This window comes from Cebus imitator, unplaced genomic scaffold (assembly GCF_001604975.1).
Source record: "Cebus imitator isolate Cc_AM_T3 unplaced genomic scaffold, Cebus_imitator-1.0 Scaffold3, whole genome shotgun sequence".
Classification (NCBI taxonomy): domain Eukaryota; kingdom Metazoa; phylum Chordata; class Mammalia; order Primates; family Cebidae; genus Cebus; species Cebus imitator.
The window spans coordinates 8,937,763-8,946,100 of record NW_016107318.1 but is presented as its reverse complement, the minus strand read 5'-3'; positions in this window follow the sequence as shown (position 1 = coordinate 8,946,100).

Genomic DNA, 8,338 nt, shown 5'->3' with positions numbered 1-8,338 from the left:
ACACACCACAGTCACACTGTATAATAATCTGGACTTGTCTATGTAGTTACTGTAATTAGTGAGTTGCATGCCTTCTGATGATTTCTTATTTCTTATTAACATTCTTTTCTTTCAGCTTGAAGAACACTTTTTAGCATTTCTCATAAGGTAGGTCTGATGTTCCTGTAATTCTTCAGCTTTTGTTTGTCTGAAAAAGTCTTTATTTTTCCTTCATGTTTGAAGAATATGTTCACTGGATATAATATCCTAGGATAACATATTTTTCTTTAGGATTTAAACATGCCATGCTATGCTACTGTCTCCTGGACTATAAGGTGTCCACTAAGAAATTTCCTGCCAGGTATATTGAAGCTCCTTTTTATGTTTTATTTTTATTTTCTCTTGCTGCTTTAGGATTCTTTTTTTCTTTTTATCATTGAACTTTAGGACTCTGATTATCAAATATCTTGAGGCAGTCTTATTTGGGTTAACTCTACTTGGTGTTCTATTGCTTTCTTGTACTTGAATATTGAAATCTTTAAGTTTGGAAAATTCTCTGTTATTATCCTTTTGAATATATTTTCTACCCTAACCTCTCTCTCTCTCTCTCTCTCTCTCTCTCTCTTTCTCTCTCCCCCTCTCTCTCTCCCTCTCTTTAAGGTTAATCTCTCAGTCTACCTCCTTGTTAAGGTTAATAACTCTTATATTTGCCCTTTTGAGGATATTTTCCACATCTGGTAGATTTGTTTCTTCATTTTCATTCTTTGTGTTTTTAACTCCTCTGACTGTGTATTTCCATATAGCCTGTCTTCAAGTTCATGAATTATTTCTTCAGTTTGATTAATGCTGCTGTTGAGGAACTCTGATACATTATTTAGTTTGTTCATTAAAGTTTCTAGCTCCAGAATTTCTACTTGATTGGTTTTAATTATTTATCTGATAGGATTCATCTGATAGGATTGTTAAATTTATCTGATAGGATTCTGAATTCCATCTTATGTTCACTTAAATTTCATTAAGGTTTTTCTAAACAGCTATTTTGAGTTCTCTGCCTGGAAGGTAACATATCTCTGTCATTCCAGAGTTGGTTTCTGGTGGCTTATTTAGTTTGTTTGGTGAGGTCATATTTTCCTTGATGTTCTTAATGCTTGTAGATTACGTATCTAATCTTTGCAGTCTAGGCTTATTTGCACCTGTCCTTCCTGAGAAGGTGTTCCACATATTCAAAGGAAATTTAATGTTGTGATCTAAGCCTTTGGTAACTACAGCTGTATGTGCATTAGGGGCCACCCAAGTCCAGTAACACTGTGACTCTGGCAGACCAAATTACCACCTTGTTTATCTTGGGTAAGAGCTAGAAGAATTCTCTAGCTTACCAATCAGAGTCTCTTGTTCTCTTCTCTTACTTTCCCCTAAACAAACGGAGTCTCTCCATCCATGCTGAGCTGCCTGAAGTTGGTGGAGATGTGTAACAACCACTCCCATGGTCACCGCCTCATAGACTGTGCTGGATCACATCTGAAGCCAGGAGAATACTGGGTGTTGCCTAAGGCCTGTGACAACTATTTTCTGGTTACCAATGATGTTTATTCAAGGTCCTAAAGCCCTTTACTCGGTGGGTGATAAATCCTGTCAGGACTTGGTCTCTCTCTTTGAGGGAGCAGGTACCCTTCTGGCCCAGGACATGTCTAGACATGCCAACCAGGAGATAATGCCTAGGATTAAGAACGTTGAGAATCTTCCTGGTGCCTTTTTTTTTTTTTTCCTGTGGCTGAGCTGGTACCCAAGTTGCAAGACAAAGTTCTTTTTACTCTTTCCTCTCCTTTACACAAGCAGAAAAAGTGTCTCGCCATGACTACCATAGCTGGAAATGTGCTGGGTAATACCTGAAGCCCATATAGTATTGGATCTTTCCCAAGTACCCTGCTAACTACTGCCTGGCTACTGCAGATGTTTATTCAAAGCCCAAAGTCTCTTTAGTCAGCAGGTCATGAATTCTGCCAGAACTAAGTCCTCCCCTTCAGGGCAGCAGCTTTGCTCCTGGCCAGTGTGGGTCTAAATATGTCATCTTAGAGCTATGGCCTGGAATGGGGACTTTAAGACTCTGCTTGGTGCTTTATTTTACTGTGGTTGAGTGAGTACCTAAGGTGCATGACAAAGTTCTCTTCACTTTCCCCTCTCTTCTCCTCGAGTACAAGGAGTCTCTCCCAGAGCTGTGAGCTATGGTGCCTTGGGTTAGTGGAGGGGTGATGGAAGTACTCCTTTGCCTTCCCAGGTGTTTCATTGGGTCACAGGCCCTCCAAGTTCGCTGGCTCTGAGCTCAGAACAGCACCAAGACTTGCTCAGAAATTGCAGTCCCTGTGGCCTGGCTCTCTTTAAAGTTTATTTAAGGCCCTGGAGCACTATAGCCCATGTTGGTGGGGCTAGCTGGAACTCAGGTTCTCACCACTGGGATAGACAATGCCCCTCTGGCTACAGCTGGTCTTAATGCTCCCTCCATGGCACTGGCTGAATTCTGTCTGGTGTGATTTTCTACTGTGACAGAACAGCACTTTGTTCCAATGCAAAATCCCACAGGTACTTTGCTGTACCTCACACACACAAATTCTCATTATAAACCATGCTGTACTGCCAGGAGATGGAGAATTGTGGTGTAGGCAATTTAAGACTGTTTTTTCAACCCTCTTAAGTGCCTCTTTTAGTGACAGGATGTCAAAACCAAGTACCTGATTTATGCTTCCTGTGGAGATGCTTTCTTGTGTTGATGGTTGTATAATTTGGAGTTCCTGTCGGGGGAACAATTGCTGGGTTCTGTTTGGCCATTTACTCTGCCTATCTGTGACAATAACATTGTTTTAATTATAATTTGTAAATGTATGTTTATTTTTTAGATATTTTAACATAGGAAAAAGCTTTCCTTTTAGAAACCTAACTGCAGTTTTACTTAGTGTTTATAGAATAAAAAACAGTAAAATTCTATTAATTATAATTTTAAATTTGGTATAGAAGATACTTTTAAGGAAACATCAATTAAAATCATCCAGTCTCTTTACATTTGCCTATTCTTTGAAAATTGTTTTGCCTATAATGAAACAATATTTACTTTAGTCATTAATATTTATTTTTATCTAAACTTTAAAAACATTTAACTTGGATTTCATAAAGAGCAATTTTTATAATACCTTATATAATTAAAATCTGATGTTACATTAACAAATATGTGCTTCATAAACATGCTTGGGAACAAGCACATTTGGTTATATGTGAAGATTCAACTCAACTCATGAGGGTAGAAGTGTGATCAAACATTACCCAGCAGTCTAGAGTTTTTGCCACTCTGTTTCTACTCTGGCCATCAAAAGATAACTCTAACTGAACTTGCTCTCCTGATACAAACAAGAGAAAATGGAACAAACTATGTAAAACCACTCTTTCAGAAATTGTACAACAGGCAGTATAGGGATATGATCCTTAGAGAAGAAAAACAAGAGAAATAAATGATATCTCTGGCTTTCCACCTCCAGTCAACAGAGAACCTCATGAATGGGATACTAGTCACACAGAGTTGAGATAAAAGAGATTAGTTTGGGGAGATTGATGTGGCTGGGATTTCTGGAACAGATGGTGAGAGATAAATGAACTATGTAGAAAAAGAGCCCCAGAAACATGTATATGAGTTTTCTTAGGTGTTTTGCCCAAATACTAAACTATACACTTACAAGGTAGAATATCACAAAGATTGGCAAGGAACATTTCTAGAAGAAAGACAAACTACTGGGAAACTGAGAGATAAAAAATCTTGAGAGTTCACACATTTGAGTTCTGACTGGTCAGAGTAGAGTTCTCATTGAATGTTTGATGCATTTGTTGGAAATTTCAGAGTACAGAGATTTTCAATTAGAGGTAATATTGCCCTTTAGGGTTGTTAAAGACAGTTTTGGTTTTCACAATTATAGGGCATGCTACTGGCAACTCATGGAGAGAGGATAGAGATGTCACTAAATATCAGTAAATGCAATGCACAGTACAGCCTCTTACAACAAAGAGATATTTGGGTCCAATCTGAAAATTACTGAGGTTGAGTAACCCCATCTTTGGTAGTATAGCTACACTAACCCTGGAGTAAAGGTTACTTAGATGTTCCCAAAGATCAAAATTAAGCTGTGAAAGGAAAATCAGATTCAATAGTAAATTTGCTGCCTATCAAACAAAACACTGTTTCAAGGAAGACAACATAATCAGAATACAAAGAATGCAATAATCACAATGTCAATCACACAATCAAAAATTAATCAGTGTGTGAAAAAGCACAAAAATACCTCTCATAACTAGGGGAAAAATAAACATTTAGTAGGAAGTGTTAGAAATGAAAGAGATGATGGAATGAACAATCAAGAACTTTAAATATGCCATTACATATGTTCTTTAAAATGTAAAGAAAAAGAAAAGCATAATAACAAGACACATGAAAGACATAAAAATGGAGTTGCTAAGGATAAAAAATACATTATCTGAAATTAAAAAAATTAACTAGATTGAACAAACTACTGATAAATAAACCAAAGTTGAATCTCAAAACATTTTTAGTGAAAAAAAAAGCCAATCTGAAAGAGCCCCTAGATTAAAATTTGTATAGTTCCATTTATATGAAATTCTAGATTAAGCAAAAGTAATTTATATGGACAAAAATAAAGTCAATGTTTGGCAAGGCTAAGGATATATTAGAAGATTGCAAAGCCGTATGAAGAATCTTTACTGTATTATAGAATATTTTTTATTATGATGATATTTACACAGCTATGCATATTGCTGTAACTGAGCACGTTAGAAGGAACTTGCCATGCTCTGAGTTCCAAATTAAGAGTCCTTTATTAATTAGCCAGTGACTGACAGATAGCCAACGCTCAAAATTCTCTCGGCCCTGGGAAAGAGGCCTGATTCATTTTTATACTGTGATTTAGGTACGGGAGGGGAGTACCTAGCTGAAGTGAAATTTTACAGAAGCAGAAATGCAGGTTAGAGGAAGGGGCTGTGGGCAAAGGTGGTTTCCATACAATTACCAAGAAGGGGGGTGATCAGTCTCCTTCTATACAATGATCAAAGGGAAACTTTTTTTCTTACAATAGCAAGGGGGAGGTATGCCAAGCAGGATGCAGTACAATGGTTACAGGTGTTAAGAACAGTAAGCTTCAGTGCTTCTAGGTGCAGCATGACCCAGTTATGCACCCAAAGCGGCTGTGGTAAGGATGAGGAAGTCAGGTTGGAGTTTATAGCTAAAATGAAGTCAGTTATGATAGCCCAGGTTAGGTTATTACAATACATGTGGGTCAAAACTCAATAAACACTATACTTAAAATAGATTCATTTTACTATATATGAATCAATTCTTGAAAAATAAAGATGAAATTTAATACATAATGAGAGAAAGAGACATCTTGTAAATTATCTTTACAAAATGCCTTCCAGTGTGAAATGGCAATGTGACCATCATCCCAAATAATAGCCTGAGAAGTAAAATAAGCAATCATTGACATCTTCAGAGCATTCTTCTGGAAATAGATTGATGAGTCCTAAATTTTAATTAAGGTAATTGCAAAGGCTATATTATAGAGAGATAAAATATATAATATGTGAATAAACTACCTTGAATATAGTCACATTTTAAAAATAAACATTTGAATCTGAACAGTCATGGACACTGGGAATTTTTATTTCTGATTGTGTTATACCTTCAGAGAACATTTTTATATATCTTGGTGTGTGTGTGTGTGTGTGTGTGTGTGTGTGTGTGTGTGTGTGTTTTGTGTGAGAGAGTGTGTGTTTGTGTGTTGGGGAATTCTGTTAGTACAGCTTTAAATTTTCCTTGATTTAATTTTATCATCACAGCATTATCTGCTTTCATTTCAGGTGCTTCAAACTTATCAGCCATAGTGATGTGTTTAAAGCAAAGAATGTCATAGATAGATAGCATAGCAGGCCACTGTATCATTGTCAATAATACTGAATGTCTACATAAACCACAAAATTAAATGACTTGAAATATTGCAAAGTGCTATGTTTGCATAGGCATCAATTGGACTTAGATATAGGAGTCCCAGAGGGGATTAATTTGTATAACATTTACATTGCCACTCTTGTCAATTAGCTCAGACATAAGCCAACTGAGTAGACACTTACGGGGCCAAACTAAAGAAAAATATATCAGTTAATTTTAGCTCCATATCTAGAGGCACACCTAGAGCATTGGGGAGAAAGGGAAAAAATAGAAAGGTCAGACCTAAACTTAATATTTTCAGTGTCTCAAATATTTCTGAACGCAATTCATATTTTACGTGTGAGTATGTGTCTCTGTTTTGTTTTCTTCAAACCTAAACCAAGCCTGCTCAGAAACACAGATCGTTTTTAGTGTAAAGTTGCTTATCCGTATGTCTATGGAGCAAAGCAATCCTTTCAAACTCTGAAAATGGATCATTAAGTTCAGTTTATCAAAAGTTGGCATGTAAATTTTCAAACAAATGTTGGCAACATCCACATCTATGTTTCAATTAGGTTGATTTTTATATTCTGCTAGAAGATTTCTGATACATACATTATAAACTTGTGTAAAATTTAAAAACTCAATTTAGAAACTTTGTAAACACTTTTTATTTTATTTTATTTTTTATTGCATTTTAGGTTTTGGGGTACATGTTAAGAACATGCAAGATTGTTGCATAGTTACACACATGGCAGTGTGATTTGCTGCCTTCCTCCCCATCACCTATATCTGGCATTTCTCCCCATGCTATCTCTCCCCAACTCCCCACTCCCCACTGTCCCTCCCCTATTTCTCCACAACAGACCCCAGTGTGTAGTGCTCCCCTCCCTGTGTCCATGTGTTCTCATTGTTCAACAGCCACCTATGAGTGACAACATGTGGTGTTTGATTTTCTGTTCTTGTGTCAGTTTGCTGAGAATTATGGTTTCCAGGTTCATCCATGTCCCTACAAAGGACACGAACTCATCATTTTTGATGGCTGCATAATATTCCATGGTGAAAATGTGCCACATTTTACCTGTTCAGACTATCATCAATGGGCATTTGAGTTGGTTCATGTCTTTACTATTGTAAACAGTGCTGCAATGAACATTCGTGTGCACGTGTCCTTATAGTAGAATGATTTATAATCCTTTGGAATATATACCCAGTAACGGGATTGTTGGGTCAAATGGAATTTCTACTTCTAGGTCCAACAAACATAGGAAAAAATGCTCATCATCACTGGTCATTAGAGAAATGCAAATCAAAACTACATTGAGATACCATCTCATGCTAGTTAGAATGGCGATCATTAAAAAAATCTGGAGACAACAGATGCTGGAGAGGATGTGGAGAAATAGGAAAGCTTTTACACTGTTGGTGGGAGTGTAAATTAGTTCAATTGTGGAAAACACTTTTTATTTCAACATTTAGAATAGAAAAGTAAAATTTATCACTTGTGAATATATCGTAAAGTTCTCCATGAAGATTCAAAACATTTTACCTCTGTAATAGAAACAATATAGAGCTTGCAAGTCCAAATGCAATTATTAATATTACACATAGATTTTGTTTCCCTGCAATATCATAAACTGTGAACTCAACCTTAGCTTTACCATTTTATACATTCTCAGTGTGCTTGCATTTCCTGTTAAAGGTTTGGAAATTGGTATATACACTGAAATGGAATATGATGCTTATGGATCCAAGTATCATTATGTTATTGTTACCCAAGGTGAGAATACAAAGACATTATATTCCATACATGTGATTATTATCTTATGTCAGTGTTATCAAACCAGAAACTTTTCTTCTTTTCACTTCCTCTGCATATATGTCATCTCCTTCTATCTATTCATCTTAACTTTCTGTGAATGTCTGCCAGGGTAAAGATCCAGCTCAGAGTCTCTGCCAAATTCTTTCATTTGTCATGATGAGGGGAATGAACTAAATTGACTGTTATCTGAAAATAAAATTAGAACTAGGAGCCATCATCAGCTACTGTGCTAAAATGTCTGCTCCAGGCAAAGGCAAAGGTCATAGCTTGTATTTTTACATATCTTTTAAGGTAGCATATTGCTTGGAATATAGAAATTCCATAATACTTATAACAACAAAAAATGAATTATAAATGAATTACTCAATGAGTCTAGAGCATTCCATTTATTTTTTTTAAATAAAAGAAATGTCCAGAGCAATCAGGCAAGAAAAAGAAATAAAGGGCTTTCAAATAGGAAAGGAGGAAGTCAAATTGTCTCTATTTGCAGACGACATGATTGTATATCTAGAAGACCCCATCGTCTCAGCCCCAAACCTCCTGAAACTGATAAGCAAGTTCAG